This window comes from Monodelphis domestica, chromosome 2 (assembly GCF_027887165.1).
Source record: "Monodelphis domestica isolate mMonDom1 chromosome 2, mMonDom1.pri, whole genome shotgun sequence".
Taxonomy (NCBI): domain Eukaryota; kingdom Metazoa; phylum Chordata; class Mammalia; order Didelphimorphia; family Didelphidae; genus Monodelphis; species Monodelphis domestica.
This window is the reverse complement of record NC_077228.1, coordinates 136,361,693-136,380,648: the sequence shown is the minus strand read 5'-3', so window position 1 is coordinate 136,380,648 and position 18,956 is coordinate 136,361,693. Positions and strand designations below refer to the sequence as shown.

The 18,956-nt window shown below is 36.3% G+C and overlaps 1 protein-coding gene and 1 long non-coding RNA gene across 12 annotated transcripts in view; one reads left to right on the top strand and one right to left on the bottom strand.

Moving 5' to 3' along the window:
• The window catches only part of ENAH (ENAH actin regulator), a 254,249-nt gene that overhangs the window by 31,815 nt on the left and 203,478 nt on the right, over window positions 1-18,956 (top strand). Inside the window, exon 1 of one of the 11 annotated variants that reach the window (XM_056816003.1) lies at window positions 13,365-13,451. The exons of the other annotated variants lie outside the window; for them this stretch is intronic. The gene's annotated coding sequence lies outside the window, so the exon portion shown is untranslated. Of the gene's footprint in view, window positions 1-13,364; window positions 13,452-18,956 lie in introns of those variants that run through there. 11 annotated transcript variants of the gene reach the window in all.
• The window catches only part of LOC130457153 (uncharacterized), a 42,696-nt gene continuing 31,326 nt past the window's right edge, over window positions 7,587-18,956 (bottom strand). The window contains exons 2-3 of the long non-coding RNA XR_008916230.1: window positions 16,723-16,905; window positions 7,587-11,176 (exon numbers count right to left, since the gene is read on the bottom strand). This is a non-coding gene — a long non-coding RNA (uncharacterized LOC130457153). The remainder of the gene's footprint in view (window positions 11,177-16,722; window positions 16,906-18,956) is intronic.

Below are 18,956 nucleotides of genomic sequence, written 5' to 3'. Positions count from 1 at the left end.
ATTTGAACCCAGGATCTTCCATCTCTGGGTCTGACTCTCAATCCACTGAGCCACCTAGCTTCCCCCTATATGATATTTAAAAAAAAAAAACAACCTATGACCTATGTAAGGGAGCCTGAACTTTAGCTACTAATCACAAGATGGATGAATGTTCAGGCTTGGAGGTGATCTTATGAGTTCAAAAAGCCTGGAGGTCTTGTGTTCCACTAGTTTGGAGCTGAATGGGGGCAGAAGAGTAGTTCTTCAAAACCACTTCTGCATTTTTGGTAAGCATGGCTACCAAGAAAAGAATTGGCCAAAGCCTGGCCACTTAACCAGAAGCTTTATAGTAGAAGTTGTTTGGACAGTGCAGAACCAAGGTGAAATGTAAAATGTCTAATTAGCAGTCCTAAAACCTATTTTATGTTCTATTGAGATTTAAGTATTCAATCTTATAACAGTACTTATCAATTGTTATTGAATCCTGTTAAGTTCTATTAATGAATGTTTTAAATAGTTTATTTTTATATCTTTCATGTGTAGGAATATATACTTTCCTGTAACCTGATTCCCATTGTTCATCAAATACCTTTTTGTTCTCCTTTTCGGGGGAGACTCTATTATGAGCCACAACCTAAACACTAAGAAAATTTGTCTTTGGGCTACTGGGGCAGAGGTTTCAAAGTGTGAGTGTAAAAAAAATATAGCTTAGCTCTACTGTCGTGAGAGGCCAGATCCCATCCCCCAGGATCGACACAGTTCCATAGTTTATCTACAGAAGCTGTCAGCAGATTGTGTTCCTCCTCTACCTTTGTCAGACATCCCTGCTGACTTTAAAATGGATTACTTTGCCTGAATCTGTTTTTGCAAAAGTTTCTCATTGTTCCCTTGGGAATACAGTGTATGCCTAGGTGTGATAATAATACAGAATCTTTTCTAGTTTACTGGACCTAATCTTTTTTTTTTTTAATAGACTGTCCCTGCTCTAGACCTGCTTTATACAACCCTTTCAATTTTCTGGAATCTTCCATTTTTAGAACCTAACATGCTAGAAATTTCCAGGCCCATGCCATACCCAACGGGGCCTTATTAACCAAAACCAGGTGTCTTCATTGACATTAGCGATGAAAAGCTAATTAGATGTACCTGGTAGGAATTACAGCCTTCCCTAAACAATTCCAGGTCTTCATCTGTACCACAAACTTGCTTTGTTATGAGGGTTGAACCCAGATATCCCGGGGTGAAAATAGGTATGATAAGAGACTGGCATGATCTGAATGTGCCAGATCCAAGGAACAAGGCTCTTGTAAGAACATTGACCCTTTTCTTTCTTCACTGTGGTCTAATGATCATCCCACGTGAAGCCTAACAATCTCTTTCCACTTTCCACTGACTAAGATCCTGATTGTATTCTTCTTTCTCCAGTGACTGAGGTCTAGCTATATCCTGTTCCCAGCATCCCTCTTCCCTTACATCCCCCCACACCTTCCTTTGTATTAGTTAAAATATATTAAAATGTAATAAAAGCTTGTTCTTTTGAGTGTTGTGGGCCAATCTCTCTATTCTTTGAAAATCCCCAAGTTTTAAAAGCAGCCACAATGGACTGACAAGAATAGGCTAGGACTTTCATTAGTAAACACCTTTCATTTACTGCTCTCATGCTTGAAATAATTGAAATTTGTTACTTCTCTTTGAGCCTAACACTAGCTGTGGGATATAGGCATGGTTTTTGCTTTGATAATTGAGCCCAACAGTTCATAAAATAAATGTGTTTGGTTAGGTTGAGCCAATATCATGTAGATGGTAATCCTTCCTAAATTAATTTATACATTGAATGTAATATTAATCAAAATAATAATAAGATAGTTTGTAGAATTAAAGTGATTAAAAATATGAGGGGAAATAGATAAGAATATGGGAAAGAATAGGAGAAATGGGGGTTTGCACTTAGAGATTTTTAATTACAATATAAAGCAACAATTATCTGGTCTTGGTTAAAAGAGAGAAAAGGAGGACAATATAACAGAGTAAATAATCAAGAAATAGAATTAATGAAATATAACAAGCTAATGTTTGCTAAGTCCAGGATCACAAAACACAGGGGAAGAGAAGTCAATTACAATTGTTGGGAAAATTGGATAGCAATGTGGCAAAAAATGAGATGAGAGCCACATCTCACACCATAGATACAATAAATTATAATTGTTGTGAATATTTTTTTAGATCACAAGCAATTAGAAGAAAAGAGAATGATATAGCACTTACAAAGAGGAAATGCCTAGGAGAATGATTAATGAAAGATTAGATTTGAGTATACAGAGATAAGGAGCTTTTACACAGTGAAAAACAACATATCCAGAAGGGAAGAAACAGATTTTGGGGAAAATATTTGCCATAAATATTTATTATAAAAATTGAATACCCCAAATTTGTACAGAATTGGCATAAATTATTTTTAAACCCTTACTTTTCATTTTAGAATCAATACTAGGCATTGGTTCTGATGCAGAAGAGTGGTAAGGGCTAAGCAATGGGGATCAAATGAGTTGCCCAGGGTCCACAGCCAGGAAGTGTCTGAGGTCAGATTTTAACCCAGGACCTCCCATATCTGGGTCTGGCTCTCAATCCAATGGGCCACCCAGCTGCCCCCAACACAAATTCTTAAGAATAAGATCCATTCACCTAACAAGTAAGTGGTCAAAGGAGATGATCTGGGAATTTTCAAAAGGACAAACAAATTATCAATAGTCATCTGAAAAACTGGTAAGGTAAGTTTAAATATGATAAAATTCAGTGTTGATAGGACTATGGAACACATAGCCACAATAGATCCATAATTGGAATAAAATTTCTCTCCGAAAGCAATATGGAAGTGCACACAAAGAACCACAAAGCTTTTTGTGCCCTTTGACCTAATGATCTCATTACAAAGAAAATCATCAGGGAGAAAAAGTGCAAAAATATTCTTCACAGCACTATTTGTAATGGTAAAAATTTGGAAATTACTCCTGTTTGGTGAGTGGAAGAATAAAGTATGGCATGTGAACATAACAATATATTTGTTTATTTTACAAATTCCAATAAAATGATGAATATGATTTAATTTATTCAACAAGCATTTATTGCATTCTTTGCATATTCAAAGCACTCTGCTAGATTTTGAAGATATAAAGATAAAAGTGATACAATTCCTGCCTTCAAAAAGTGCCATCTTGATTGGCGAGAAACAGTATGTATCTAGATATATAAGCATAAAGTAATACCAAATACATGCAAAGTCATGTGGGTATGACTGAAAAAAATCACTAGCAACTGTGGGCATAAAAAATAGGCAGGGGTTAGTCCTCAAACTGATCCCTGTAGGAAGCCAGAGGGGCTAGGAGACTAGGTTTAGGTAGGAGAGCATTTCAGGCATGGGGAAAAGCCTGGGCCAAGGCTCACAGATGGAAGATGGGAGGTTAATGTATGGGGAACAAGTAGATAATTTTGGCAGGAATGTAACATATAAAAAGTGAACAACTGGCAAAAAACCTGAAAAGGTAGGTGTGGGAACTGGCTGGTGAGAGTCTTGAAATACTAAGCAGAATAATTTGCATTTTGGTGTAGAAGCAAGGAGCCATTGTAGCTTCTTGAGCAGGGAAGTGATTTGCTCAGATGTATGTCTTGGGAATATCATTTTGACAGCTGAGTCAAGTGGACAGAAGGGCAGAAAGACTAGAGGTTGGAAAATCACGCAGGAGGCTGTTGTAATAGAATAAAAATACAAAGAAATATGAGAAGATGTGTAGTAATGAAATATAAAGAAAGTACAGTCAGAGCAATATGTATAATCCATGACAAATATGTAAAATAATTTTTAATATTAATAATTGAGGCAGCTACATGGATAGAGTGCTGGCCTGGAGTCAGAAAGACCTGAGCTCAGATCCAGTCTCAGATATTTACTTGCTTTGTGACCTTGGGCAAGTCATTCAACTTCTGTTTGCCTTAGTTTCCTCATCTATAAAATAAAGATATTAATAGCCCCTGCTTCCCAAGGTTATTGTGCACATCAAATAAGATAACCTTTATATGGTGCTTAGCTCAGTGCCTGACAAAAAGTACGTACTATATAAATGTTAGCTAAAATTAACCTGCTCATCATTTCTTACTGTGCAGTAGTATTCCATCACAATCATATGCCACAACTTGTTCTGCCATTTCTCAATTGATGGACATGTCCTCAATTTCCAGTTCTTAGCCACCACAAATGGAACTGCTATAAATATTTTAGAACATATAGGTTCTTTTCTGTTTTCCCTGATCACCTTAGGGAAAAAAAAACCCTAATAAATGATGTGGGAAGGGGAGAGAAGATGGGAGAAATCTGGGGATATTCATGTAACAAACAAATAACTTTTATATTGGAATAAATCTATAATAGAGAATTGATAAGGAAAGGTGATCCCATTTATATATGTATATTTGAGACAACTCTTCTGGAATATATCTAATCTGCCTAGAAAGGTCAAGCTGCATTCAGGGGCAGAATTTTGATCAAGCACTTAATTTCCCTAAAATATCCTTGAGTAGCAGCTTAAGATTCCTCTTAACTAGGATTTTGAACATGCTTGAGGTCCACCTTTTATAGAACTATATATGAAGCAGCCTTTTGATCTGAATAAGAATATGGTAAAACCAAAATAAATTGTCCTCTAAATCTGCAAGATCATCCACTTGTCTATTTAGTCATAAGAGTTCATAAGAAAGTCAGTAAAGACATAAGAAAGTCAGTAAAGATGTAGGAGGAGGCCCATTGGCTTTGGGCCTGTTCAAAGTCAAAATTACAGTCCACACCTCTAAAGTCAAGGCAAAGGAAAAGCAACAAAGGAACAGGAGTAATTAAAGGGATGGTTTTGTAGAAGGATAAAAGTAGAAGAAAAAGGAAAATAAGAATCTAAATTTAGTTTGGTCTAGTTTAGGAACATTTTTATATATTTAAGCATGCAATATAAAATTCTTAAAGATATATAAGGCACAAAAGAATTGGAAATTATGGGGATATCCATCAATTGGGGAATGGCTAAACAAATTATGGCATATGTTGGTGATGGAATACTTATTATGCTATAAGAAATAATAAGGAGGATGATTTCAGAAAAAAACTAGAGAGATCTACAAGAACTGATGCAGAAACAAATAAGCAGAACAGGAGAACATTGTACACAGTAATAGCAATGTTGTATGATGATCAACTGTGAAAGATTTAGCTACCCTCAGAAATACAATGATCTCGAACAATTCTAAAGGACTTCTGACAAAGAATGCCATCCATCTTGAGAGAAGGAACTCTTGAAGTCAGATGCAGATTAAAGCATACTATTAGTCACATTCATTTATTTATAGTTTTATTTGGGGGGTAGTTTTATAGGAGTATTCTCTTGAAACAGTGACCAATACGGAAGTATGTTTTATATGATAATACACGTATAACCTAGATCAAATTGCTTACCATCTCCAAGAGGGATGAGGGAAGGGAGACAGTTTGGATCTTATAATTTCAGAAAATGTATGTTGAAAATTATTATTACATATATTTGAGAAAATAAAATATCTTTTTTTAAAAAAGATACATACGGTGCAAATATGGAATCCCTTTACATTTTTTCATAGCCTATCAAGTCATTAAAATTCTACAAGCCTGTTTTTTTTCATCTCCAGTGATATAGAAAGATAGCAAGTCATTTAAATAAAGATATTTTTATTATCTGAAAAAAAATTGCTATTATTAACAAGTGTCAACTTGGAAAAACACAGAACCACCAAAGCAGTTAACAAAAGAATACATCTTTTATCAGAACAAGGGAGACAATGCTCTTATGGCCACCACACAGAGCCACCTAGCTCTGAGACTCTGGAAACAATGTCTCTGGGAAAAACACCAAGATTGGGAATTTCCATTGAACTAAAGAACTTGGGGTTATATTTATGGAGTATATGGAGTATAATCAAAGAGATTGTAGCCTGAGGCTAGAGTATTTGGAAGAGGCCTAAATACAGTAAGAGAAACTAAGAAAATAAAAAAGTTATTTAAGATTTTATTACCTCTACCACTCATCCAGGGTGCTCAATGGGTGCTGGATGGTCTGTTATTCAGTCTGGAACAAAGAGTCAATCTAAGAGTTTCTTGAAAGCAAGATCCCATGGGACAGGGGTAAATTTAGGGTTTCATAAAACAAGATTGTCACAAGACACAATAAACAGAAGTTGATAAAGTAATATGGTAGCAAAAAGAAATTTTTGTTATTACCTTGTTAATCTTCCATCAAAAAGAGAGAAATCAGAAATAGCAAAGCCTCAAGGTCATAGCATATAGGCATTGGTTGAAAGAACCGGGGATGTTTGGCTTAGAAAGAAGAAATCCTAGGACAATTATGAAAGCTGTTTACCTGCCCTTAAATACCCATTATGTAGAAGAGGGGTTTGACTTGTTCTTTGTGGTTCTAAGTAAAATTGAAGAGGGGTAGGCTTTGCCTGGATATTAAAAAAAAAAACAAACTTTCTAAAACTTAGTGTTACCCCAAGGTGAAATGAAATGCCTTTGGTAGCTGTGGGTTCTCCCTTAACTGAGGTCTTCAAACAAAGGCTAGATGAGACTACTTGCAAGATATATCAGAGAAGGCATTCTTATTTAAGTATGTGTTAGTAATGCGTCTGAAACTCTTCTAACTCTTGAGATGCTGTGATTCTTTTTTCTTTTTTTTTGAAGTGATTAAAGAAATTTTTCCCTTTTTTCATTTAGGATATTTTTCCATGGTTTCATGATTCATGACCCCCCCTTATATCCCTCCTCCCAAATAATACAAGCAGTTCCACTGAGTTAAAACATGTATCATTGTTCAAAACCTATATCCATATTATTCACATTTGCAGTAGTGCAATCCTTTAACATATGATTCTTTTTTCTTGATCATATATTTAAACATTTGTTTTGTTAGTAATAAACTTTGGAATAAAAAAAAAACATCTGACATTTCTTAAGGGATTTAGGTGTAGGGGATTAATCAAAAGATTTTTCTTCCTTATCTTCTCATCTATCCCAATTAACTTAATGAATTTACATGGTGTTGAACCTTTGTATGAGGCTTTATCTTCTTATAGAGAAGGTATGAACATACTCTTTGGCACCTTCAAGAAAATAGATTACAATGATGGGAGCTAGTTGTATTGATTGCTTATGAGCTATTAAAAATCCATAATGTATTTTCTGCAGTTGTTTCTGGAACTCCATGAGTTTTTTGTACTTTCTGAACTTCCTATGATATGGAATAAAGATTATCCCATACTAGAGAAATGCTTGTAGACAAATTACAAATTGGCCATAATTGCATGGTCATGAAACAAGAACAATAATGTTCATCAAAAAAAATTGTTCAGAGACCTAGACCTTAATATAAAAGCTTAGAGAGCTAATACATTTTTTGAAAATGTATTCATTATATGGGAAAGGTGTCAGAAATACTCATCAGTTAATACAAATTTATTAAGTGCCTACTACCAGCCAGTTATTGTGCTAAGCATTGGGGAAACAAATATGAAGAAGAGAATTCCTGCCCTCAGAGAGCTTACAATTTCTTAAATTATTTATTTATTTATAATATTTTTCCATGGTTTCATGATTCATGATTTTTCTCACCCCTCTTTACTCCCCCTCTCATAGCTGACAAGCAATTTTACTGGGAGATATACATGTATCATTGTTCAAAACCTATTTCTATATTATTCATATTCATATCATAGAGTGATCTTTTAGTGCCAAAACCCCAATCATATCCCCACGGAACCACGTGATCAATCATTCTGTGTTTCTGCTCCTACAATTTTTCCTCTGAATGTGGATAGTGTTCTTTCTCATAAGTCCCTCAGAATTGTCCTGGATCATTGCATTGCTGCTAGTAGAGAAGTCCATTACATTCAATTTGCCATAATGTATCCGTCTCTGTGTACTATGTTTCCTGATTCTGAGGAATTTACAATCTAATGGCAGATGTTAACACAAGAAAGATGAAAAAGTGGAGGAGAAAGTATATAATAATACAATCTCAAAGGATGTTGAGTTCCTTAATGGCAAGATTCTTAGGGACATGATGGAATCCAAAGGAGTACAGCCAGGTAGGAAGTTATGTCATGTTCCTTGGTGCTGTAAGCTTTAGGAAAGTCCTTCATTTCCTCTTTAAATGGTCAGTATTATGATTATATTTCAGTATGTTTAAGGAACAAATGAATGGAAAATCACTTAAGTGCCAACTATGTGCCAAGTACTATGCTTCCTACCTATAACATATAGCTATGAAGATTATATTTATATGCTTCAGTTTTACTAAGCTTCATATGACAGTGTCTGAAAGAGTGACAAAGGGGTCATGGGGGTATATATATATATGCTTATCAGAGTGGGTAGAATGACCTATGCTTATAGAATCCTCTGTAACCTTTGATTTGGGACATTCCCTCAGAGACTTTAGAGTTGAATAGACCTTCATAGGCATTTTAAAAAAACCCAACACTTCTTTTCTGGCTTAGAATTGATGCTAGGTATCAGTTCTAAGAGAGAAGAGCAGTAAGGGCTAGGCAATTGGGGTTAAGTAACTTACCCAGGGTCACATAAGTAGGAAGTATCTGAGACCAGATTTGAACCCAGGTCTCCTGACTCCAGGCTTGGTTTCTCTATCCAAATCACCTCTTTGCTCCAATCTTCACAGACATTTAATATTGTTTTACACTGGGACATATTTCTCTGTTCAATAATTTAGCTTTGTTTTTCACTTCTTCTTTATCTTACATATATAAAATATGTATGGGTATGGGATATAGGTATGGGTATGGGTATGGGTATGGGATGATATTTTTAAAACTTCTGGGCATCTGACCCAAGTACATTATATTAAAAAAATAGTATTGTGAAGGGAGAAAAGTACTCAGTTTGTAGTCAGTATACCTGAGAGTAAAAGTTACTCTGTAAATCTGAGCAAGTCATCTACCTTTCTGGGCCTCAGTTTCCTTCTCTGTCATTTGGGAGTTCTTGGACTAGATGATCTCCAAAGTTCCATCAGGATAATCTCCTTTTCTTTCATAGAAAAGCAAACCTGTTATCATGATTTTTTTAGTAGTCTGGAAAACAGGAAGTTGGGTTTTTCCCAGAAAATACTGCTATGAATCTTGTAGTCATGTATCCTGATTTTGCTGGTTAATGAAAAAAAAAAAGAGGGCAGCACACATGTTTATCAGTGTGGGCAGAGTGACCTTCACAAATACAAACATTGAACAATTAAGATTGATTTGGGCTCAACCTTGATTTCAAAGATGAAGAAGCCTGAACCTTGTTGCTTTGGCAAAGTGTAGATTAATTTAAAGTCTTAGAAAAGGCAACAAGAGAGAACTCTGCAATAAAACTGTGTGTTTCAAATAATGGAGTACACCATAATATTGCAATGTTGTGATACATTAGAGATAGAGATGGTTTATTATTTTTTAAAAAGTGAAGAGTTCTCTGCCAAGGGACTTGAACTTTCATTGTGAGGGAAGATGATAAAGGTATTAATTGAAGAGTTACTCTTGATAGAGCAATAGATTAAGATACAGTCTAGGGCTTTGGGCAGAGTTCAAGTCATGCATATTAAGAGGGGAAAGCTATTCTTCCTTGAATGGTGAGAGAACCAAAGGTTAAGGGAGAATGGTTTTGTGAAAAATTATGAGATATTATCAGCTTGAGAAGCAAGAACTTCCTTTCTAGGCCTGTTCTTTCAGATGATTACAGATGAGTAATATGCTTCCAAGTCAGACCTGGCAAGGGGAGTCAATCTACTTAAGGTAGCAGTCAGTAAGTTTACTATTAACCTGAACCAAGTGTTGTAGCTGTTTCTGAAGAAAGAAGTGATTTAGTTTTTACACAACTCTAGGGCAGCATTGGCAAAATCCTGGCACATGTGCCCAGCTGGCACTCCAGGAGCTTCTTCATTCCCCCTCTTCCCAGTGCCCAAGGACATTTTTTGCATGCTCTGCCCTGCTGTCCAGCCCAGAGAGCACTTCCTCTCTGTCCCCCAACCCCCACACTCTCTGGGATAATGCCGGGGGTTCACAGGTGGCTTGAAGTTGCAGTTTGAGCACCCAAACTTGGAAAAACCTTTGCCAACACTGCTCTAGGGCTTGTCTTGACCCATAATGTAAATCATAAGATTATAGATAAACCTTAGAACCATAAGTTATTAGAAGTGGAAAGGACTTTAAAGATCGTCTCTTTTCACCCAAACCCTTATTTTATAGAAATGGAAATTGAGAGCCCAAGAGAGGAGAGCAACTTACTAGATATCATAGAGTGAGCTAGTGGCAGATGCAAGACTAGAACCTGGTATCCTGATATCCACTGTAATAAAAAAACCAGCATATATTAAGTGTTTACTATATGCCAAGCACTGTGCTAAGAGCTAGCATTACAAGCAAAAGCAAAAAAAAAAATAGTCCTTGCTATCTCTCTCCTCCCCAATCCCATTAGTATATATATTTTCTGGACCACTGCTTTTAAAAAAAAAAAAACCTTTCAGTTCCAAAGTCTCTCCCTCCACCCCTCCCCTATCCATTGAGAAGGCTAGAAATATGATATCCATTATATATATGAAATCATGTAGAACATTTCTTCACTTGCTATTTTCGGGGGTGAGGGGATCAAGAAAAAGGGGGAAATGCTCCAATATGTACTCCGAGTCCATCAATTCTCTGTCTGAAGGTGGATAGAATTTTAGAATGTGAATATTGATAAAAGATACTAAATCTTCCACAATTGATTTCCCTTACAATGTTGCTTTTACTCCGTAGATTGTTCTCCTGGTTCTGCTCACTTCATTTTCCATCAGTTCACAAAGGTCTTCCCAGGTTTTTCAAAAATTATTCCCTTCATCATTTCTTATAGAATAGGATTCTATCACATTCATATGCCATAACTTGTTCAACTCTTCTCTAATTGATAGGCACACCCTCCATTTCCAATGCTTTGTCACCACAAAAAGAGCTGTTATCCATATTTGGGTCTTTTTCCTTTTTCTTTGCTCTTTTTGGAGTATAGACCTAATAGTGATATTCCTGGATCAGAGGGTATGAACAGTTTTATAGTCCTTTGGACATAAAGGATCATAAATTCCAATGAGGAAGAAAATGTAGGTATCTACGAGATAAAGAGAAGGTAGGAAGTAACCTTAGAGAAAACGTACATGAATCACACCTCATTTTCTTCTTATTGGGGCTCAAACACCTTGTAGTGAAGCTAATTACTAACCACTTAGCTTTCTGTTGTGTTGCGAAGACTAACAGAAGATATCTATCAAGTGCTTGAATTATAAGAACTGCTCATTTTCTCTGTTATGACAGGCTGGACTTTCCATTTTCTATTTATGCTCTTCTACTAATGAGCAAGTCTTATTCAACTAAACAATCTCAATGCCATTGAAGAGTTTCTTTCCCCCATCTGCCAAATTGGTGATTATTAAAAATTTTACTGACTCTCAGATTATTATAAGGCCAACCTCATCAAAGTTCTTTTGTTTTTAAGTTAATTCAACTGACACAAGTTTCTAGATCAACAATTCTAAAGAAATCATTTCTACTTTTTCAGAAGCAGGCTCCCCAAACATCCACATGGTTTGCCACCAGGAAGAATAGACAGTGCATGACCAAAGGACTGGGTCCCCTTTGGCTAGTCTCCCACCACATGAGTTTTCAGGAAAACTCCAGGTAAAGAAGAAGTAAGGTCCAATCCTGGCTAAAGTAGATTCTTTCTCCTTCCTTCATTATTCCTTGAGCATGCCTTCACCATTACTTGTATGACTGAGAAGACAAATTGGTCTTTATGAATGATTCAGTTTTTGACCTTTCTGCTAAGATGATCAAATATAAAGGTATCAATTGCTGTTAAAAGGATATGGATCCATTCTCGATGAGAAACTAGACTGAGGCTGTAAATTTAGAGTCCGCTCAGAAAATTTCCATTTGGTATCTGCTTTTAGACACATTGTGGAGCTAGGTCAAAATGAACCTACAGAACAAAAGTAAAAAATAATCTAGATCTCATTATCCTACTCTGGCTTCATATACATATGCTAGGGTTAATTTCTTACTTTGAAAAGGTGCTTTAAATGGATAGTAATTCACTCCTACAGGTGTAATCATAGAAAATGAACAGTTCCTTGTTCCAGGAATCATTTCACTGCATGAGTCAGTATTTCCTTCAAATGAGGTTAGGAGTTTAGAGCCAATCATTATAATCAAGGAAAGTGATTATCAGTGTTATCTCATTGGTGTGTGTGTATGAATATGCCTGCATTATTAATTACAAAACTTGGGAAGGAGCACCATTAATGTTATTTGCATTTAACTATGGATTAATACATAAATGTAACTTAAAATAATACGACCTTAATTTTTTAAAAGTTTAAGAAAACTTGAGACTTTTGAAAATTCCTAGAAAAAGAAACCCAATCTAGTAATATGAATGCCTAGCTAAAATTAAATTAGCTTGAGCTTAGGTTACCAGAATAATTGCACTATGGATCGTGAGCCAAATTCTTCCATCAGATATTTGAAGATATTCACTTGCAATTCCTTTTAATTTGAGTTTTTGAGATAAAGGAGTAACTGATGGAATAACCAGATCCTGGGATGAGAACAAAGCTGGTTATTATTCAGGTTATACTCATAATTCAAATTAAATAAACATTTATTATTTTTACTGTATGCAGAACTTGATACTAGGAACTGGTGGAAATATAAGATTAGATAAAATTCCATACTTTGCCCCACTGAGATTATGGTCTAGTGGACTATTAAGACAAAAAGAAAATAGCAATAGTAACTCACATTAATATATAACACCTACAACTACCACAATCCTCTGAGGTAGGTAATACAAGCATTGGCCTCTTTTGACAGATGAAGAAACTAAGGTTCTATAGGGTTAAGTTTCAAATCCTTGTACAACTAATAAGAGTCTAAGGCAGGATTTGAACTCATCTTCTTCATTCCAAGGCCAGGGCTCTATCCACTTTGCCATATGCCATTATTTACATCTATTTTGATCAAGTAAATGCTTTAGAAAGGTACACAACAAAATGTTAGGGAAGATTTTAGGGGGAGAGTCATTACTGATAGTGAGCATCCAGAAAGATCCATGTGGCATCTGGTTTGAGTTTTCAAGGGTAAGTGAGTATTCAATAGGGATTAAGGGTGAAGGAGGGCACATAAGGAAAGACACAAAGCTGGAAAAGCATAAAGCCTATACAGTAGACAGTGAGTTGTCCAGCTTGGCCAGAATGTACAACATAAATGGAGGGCGACATTATGACATAGAGATGGAATGACAGAATAGTACCAGATTTCATTGGGTCTTGGATATCCAACAAAGGAGTCTGAGTTCCTCCTGGGCAGGAGGAAACCTTTGAAGGAATGTGAGTAAATGTCTATCTTTAATTTCAAACACTCTGATTTGGAACTACTGCTGATAGGAAATCAGTTCTAAAAAAATACACTTGGAGTCCCCAAATGCTTTGTGAAGATAGTCAATATTTTGATTTCTTGAACCTTTGAGATTTAATCCAACAAATGAATCCAACAAGTATTTATTTCAGGAGTAGGCAAAGCCTAGTACTCTGTTCATAACCAGATCTGAATGGGGTGAGGTAAATGTACTCAGAATGCATTTTTAAATTTAATCTACATTATTAACATTTTCTCCATCATTTTCTTTAGTCTAGAAATTTAAAAAATCCAATAAAACCAGTCTTTATTTCTAGCATTTGTCAATTTCCTAGCCGTAAATGCTCACACTGAAAATTTAACAATCAGATTTTTATAGCCTGTATGAACTGGCTCCATCGTACCCCTGACAGAACTAACTATGGAGTGCCAAATCAGGGGAAGGGAGTGAGTACCACTGGGAAATAACAGTCTACTGTGGAGATGGGGGTTGTTGTGACTATGGCAACCATCTTGGTGATAAAGCAGTCAAGTTTGATCAGCTGGTTAAATACTGATGGATTACCCCTTCATTCTCAACAATAATTCTTCACAAATAATTTCCAAAACAGTCTTTAATAGAATTAGGAGAGACAGTATGACCAGCTTAGTCTAGTCCAGATAGGGAGTCATTAAATGTCAGGTCCAACTCTGCTTTTTCCTCTGATTTTGGCAAATTACTATAAAATTTTCAATTCCTTTATTTGACTGTGAAATAGGATATTGTCACAGTCTCTGCTTGTAAAAGGGCACAGAAGGAATTTCTTAGTGTTTGGCCCACTCATAACTTGAATAACAAGCATGCTCTAAATAAAAATGTTATTTATTCCAATATTTCTACACATTTGTCATGCTATTTCTTAGATCACTTTAAAAACAAATGATTGCAAATCATTTTACATCAATTACAAATTACAATTTTAAATCAGTTACAAAAATGTTTGTAAATTGTGAGTGTATGGGGGGGGGGGATTGGTTATAGAGAAAGGAAATACCATTCTTCCCTTTACTTCAATCTCTAGTCTGCCCTTTGACCAAACAAATTCTGTGGATGATTCATGAACCTAGGTCAGGTGCAACTTAACATGAAGAATGGAGTTTTCATTACAATATTTTGTTTACATTAGCTCTATAAACCTCACAAAATTTTAATTAGAAAAATGCCAGGGGCTATATGTAAGGTAGAAAAGTAGAAGACTAAAAAATTTTAGCCTTCCTAATTATTTGATTTCCCAGTTAAGTAAGTACAATCCTATTCTCTGCTTACATAATAGCATAGAAGCAAGAGGGATTGTGTCATGGGGCAGAGGATGGACACTGGAGTCAGGAAGATTGGGTTTAAAACCTGGGTTCAAGTCTCACCTCTGACATATACTTTCTGTGTGAACTAGGACATTCACTTAACCTGTCCATGCCATGAGGATAACTCTCTAAAATGGCAAGTTGCCAATATGCATTGTCCAGGGGATTACCTACATCAATGAAATCCTAGGTCTAGTTAAAAAAAACATATTTTGGGGGGGCAGCTGGGTAGCTCAGTGGATTGAGAGTCAGGCCTAGAGATGGGAGGTCCTAGGTTCAAATCAGGCCTCAGACACTTCCCAGTTGTGTGACCCTGGGCAAGTCACTTGACCCCCATTGCCTAGCCCTTATCACTCTTCTGCCTTGGAGCCAATACACAGTATTGACTCCAAGACGGAAGGTAAGGGTTTAAAAAAAAAACCCACCATATTTTTTAAAACCTGGAACTACATAATATTTTGCTCACATAGTGGTTATAATGATAGATTTAATAATGTGCTTATGGACAATAGTGGACAAATTGGGAAGAGGGGAGAGTTTGTAGGGAAAAGTAATAAGCTTGGTTTTGTCCTCAGGCTATACCCACACACAAAAATTCTTGGATTCTTAAAACAGGATAGTTGCTGATTACTCTGGATGTGTCTTCTTAAATTTTAACTGGCTTCAGTTTCTTCCATTATACTTTCCCTCTCCCTTTTTTTTCAATTTATAGGGTGAACTGAAAGGTGCTTCTTCTATGCACAATAGTGTCATCCCCAGGGTAAATTTTCTAGATCTCGTTGCTGTGTGTAATCCAGAAAGAATACTGAGTTTGTTGTCAAAGGAACTGAGCTTGAATTCCAACTCTACCATTTTCTTGTGTGTGTGACCTAGAACCACTCAATTTCTACCACCCTCCCAAGCCTCATTTTCTTCATTTATAAAATTTAGGAGTTGGACCAGATGATATCTGAGATTCCTTCCAGCTCTAAAACTGAGATGCTATGGTCCTGTTAATTATTGTGTTGTAGTGAAGGCTATGTGGAGGTATCTGAGAATGGGATCATGGAGGCAAGTCTGGGGAACAGGTGAAGGGCAGCAGGGTAGCACTCCTCTCAAACTAAGAAAGCCCCTGATACTTTCAAAACATGAAAAGGAAAGACAAGGATGTGGCTGGAGTTTTTGGTCTAATTGTATCCAGGCCATTGCACTGGGAAGTCCAAGACAGACCTTTTCTCGGACCCAGGAGCTGATGCATATTACACAAGCTTCCTCCTCTGTTCCATGGATAGAACTCTTCAATCTCTTGTGCTCCATGTGTCAGGGTAGTTGAAGAGTGCTAAATAGGAATGGGAGCTTTATAGAGAAGAATATGGTCTCAGTCAATTTGACCTCCCATCTCTGAGGTCATAGAGAGTGAGGTGCCAATCAGCAAGATTATTTTGGAGATGGAAGCTTCCAGCATGGAAGGTTCCCAGTAGATTCTGTGGAAGCAGAGACTGATTTATATCTAGTGCCTAGATCAATAGCTAGCTAATAATAGGCACTTGATAAATACTTGCTAATACTGCTGGTCATTATTTCCCTTCTTAGAAAGCTCACAACCATGTTGAATTTAATTTTGACAGAGGGACGTAGGTTCTTAAGTCTGAAAGAGACGTGAAATGCTATCTAGTCCAGCCTCCATATTTATAGTTTCTCCAACTTAGTGCTGTGATAATGTATTCTTAAACTGCTTACCCAAAAGCCCATCTTTTTAATGATGCTACATATTACATAAATTGTTGTTTTACAGACTTCTGTATTTCTAAGAGAAGCAGAGGTAGAAAGAAATAAAACATTAAGGAATACTCTATCAAAAGAAAAGAGTTGAATTATGGTTAAAGAATGTTGTGCAGGTTATTCACATACACATGAATTTACCTCCTTAAGGACTCAATACTGCAGCTGCTCAGCAAGGAACCCTCATTGATTCCAAAGGGAATATCACACACAGGGGCAGCTGCAATGCCCAGCTCTTCAGAGAGGATCAGTTGTTACAATGAAGTGTCTGTATACAGCTCTGTGAGAAGCCAACCAGAAATCTGGAGAGCTGGAAGCATATGCCTGCAGAGAAAATGTTGCATCATAAGCTTAAATGAATGAATCTTTGCCTGAGAGACCGTAACCAAGGCAATGATTCTGGTTGAGAAAAATCATGCAAGCTTATAATGCCGGCAATTACTCTTGATATTGCAAACATGCTTATAATAAAACCTCCCATATTCAGCATTGTGGAGAAATGAGATATTCCATCTAAGTGAATGTCTGGATAACTGAGACACACTTCCTTTAAATATTCTGTTTCTTAGGTTGAATTAAGTGCCACAATTTCAAAACATTTAATCATTTTTTAATGGAACTTTCTCAAATACATAATTTCCTGCCTGCTTCAATGGTACATTCAGAACTTAATTAGAGGTTTTCTTGATGATGCAATATCATCATTATAAAAATTAATCATTGTATTTAAGTATATAGGGAACCTTATTTCCACCCTGAACTTTTCGGTCCTCTGAGCCCCTGTGTCTGTTTTTCATCATTTCCCTGTGTTTTCCTTCCATAGCTATGAGGCCAATTTTACTGTGTCTGCCTTTAGAAGGTACCCTAACTCCACTCCCTCCTGAATTAGTGTTTCTAATCTAATAATCAACCCCATTAGAATGGTGTCTAAATTAGGAGACACTAGGTTTGGAGGAAGAGGATACATTACATCCTCTAATGTGTGAAGGATGAGCATTAGCAGTCTGTGGCATTGATTTTAACTACTCAGAGGCCCTTTTCAGTTAACCTTCCAATTTGTGTCTATGCTCCAGATAACAAAGTTACCACTTTATTGACAAGTAGATAGGAGACTTGTTATTGTACTAAAGTAACAATCAGTTTTATCAGTACGTCTTCCTGTAGACAATGGGCATTGCATTTTTATGAAAACATTTCAGTGGATTGGCAATCTCACCAATGTGGGCGTTTCCTCCCAAATTGGAGACTGCAGTCCTTCATATTAGCTATCAGTGTAGCACTTGGGCTAAAAGGATTTTTAATCCTCTTTTCTTTTCTTGCTTCATGATGATTCCACTTACTTTTCTGATAGTCTATTTCCTGGGGAATACTTTTCACATCAATTCTTCTGCATAAATCATCATTGAAAATATGCAACTATGCCCAACCAGACATTTCTTCCTTGTCCTTCAGGCCACTAACAATTTTCACTCTGGGGAAATTGTGTACTATTTCAATATTTGTAGGCAGATTGGTTTTTAAAAGATGGATTTTTTGCTTTAGGGAACAATTTGGGATCTTTAAGAGTCAATCAATAAACATTTATTAAGTGCTTACTGTGTGCCAAGCACTGTGCATAGGCTGGAGTTACAAAAATGAAAAGGATAGTCCCTGCCTTTAAGGTACATCCAATCTAATGGGCATGATTTTTCAAATGCAGTTTAGCCTACTCTTTTCTTCCTTTTCAGTTCTGGATCCAGCTCTCTGTCTCTGCAGTTTCTGTCTCAGATAATTATACTCATTGGTTAAGTCAATGGTCTGTCTGTCCAAGTATATCTCATCTTTGGAACAATAGACATTATCTGTCCACTTGGTTTTCCCTGAGAGGGTTCTTAGGCAGAAATCATTAATAAGGTTCTGTACAGTTCTGAACCTTGTGATAATCAGCAGAGTCATCTTCAAAAAGGAACATCGGCAGCTCTAGGGAATCCCTTTCCCATTTGGACTATGCTAGACATAATAAAACATTATATAAATGTCAACTGTAATTATTATTAAGGTTTGCAAAGCCTTTAACTATGCTCCTTCATTTTACCTCTACAACAGTCCAGTGGGCTTAGTACTGAAGGTATTTTTCTCCCCATTATACAGATAAGAAAATTAGAGTTTGGGGAATCTTAATGTCTTGCCTATGATTACAGAGCTAGTAAGTGGATTTGAACCCAGAGCTATCCTGATTCCAGGCCCATTGTTCTTTCTACTCTATCACTGCTTGATGATAGTGATCAGCCTAATAGATGAATATATACCTCTCTCTTTTATATCTTGATAAACAGAATTTTTTCAGTTATTTCTGAATGGCTGAATAGAAAATTTGACTCAAATATAAAACTCAA